At 44.5% G+C, this 872-nt stretch overlaps 1 long non-coding RNA gene across 1 annotated transcript in view; it reads left to right on the forward strand.

The window, feature by feature from the left end:
* Positions 1-269, forward strand: part of LOC109379129 (uncharacterized) — a 9,093-nt gene extending 8,824 nt beyond the window's left edge. The window contains exon 3 of the long non-coding RNA XR_002123115.1: positions 153-269. This is a non-coding gene — a long non-coding RNA (uncharacterized LOC109379129). The remainder of the gene's footprint in view (positions 1-152) is intronic.
* Positions 270-872: the final 603 nt, after the last annotated feature.

An 872-nucleotide genomic window follows, 5' to 3' on the forward strand; every position in this document is an offset into this window, starting at 1 on the left:
GTGGAGGAAGTTCTGAGGACTGTACATGAGTGTGGAAATAGTAAGAAAACCCACTTGCTAGTCACTGGTAGGACTGTTTGGCAAGCAAGGCTTGCCTTGTTTATCTCAATAATGATTTATCTGAATGCAGAGTGGTTTTGTTTGTGTTCCAGATGTTGATGGCTGGAAGGCTGTCCAAAGAAACGGGTCTCCTGCAAAGCTCCATTGGTCACAGCGCCATCGGGATGTGTTTAGCTCAGCACGGCGATCAGACCCTGTCTATTTTGTAGCTCCCGGTATGTATGTGTGGTATTTGTCCTAGCGACGCCAGCTCATAAGACCAGGAAGTCAGGACCAAGAAATGGACTTGGTGAATGTGGAAACCATAGTGTTCACGGCAGCAGTGTCTCCAGAGGACAGTTGGGGCTTCAGCCCAATATGACAAAGTCGTGGCACAATAGAGCAGAACTGGGTGTCCAGGTGATCAGACCCTGGGTGAGGGTCCTACTTCAATCCAATGGGAAGTTTCTAGATTTCCCACCAAGACAAGATTTAAGGACTGTGGTTAAGGCTGTGGGTCTATTGAGAAGAAGATGGAAAAGCAAAGACAAGGCATTTCTAAAAGTTTTAACCACTTGTAAATTTAAAAAATATGTATCAGTGAGTGGTATAGAACAGCTGAATGGAAAAACTCTGGCTAGAATTCTAATCCTAGCTCATGTCCTTAGCTGACATGGGATTCCTGGCTGAGTTGCCCTCTTAACCTTTCCAAACTTCAGTTCTCTCATCTGTGTGATGGGAATAGTAACACCTACCTCCAAGATCATTGCCATCAAATGGGATGATGCTTGTGAAAGCATTCTGTAAACTCTAAAGCTTTCCATAACAAATAG

Source organism: Hipposideros armiger, unplaced genomic scaffold (assembly GCF_001890085.2).
Source record: "Hipposideros armiger isolate ML-2016 unplaced genomic scaffold, ASM189008v1 scaffold_22, whole genome shotgun sequence".
Lineage (NCBI taxonomy): Eukaryota > Metazoa > Chordata > Mammalia > Chiroptera > Hipposideridae > Hipposideros > Hipposideros armiger.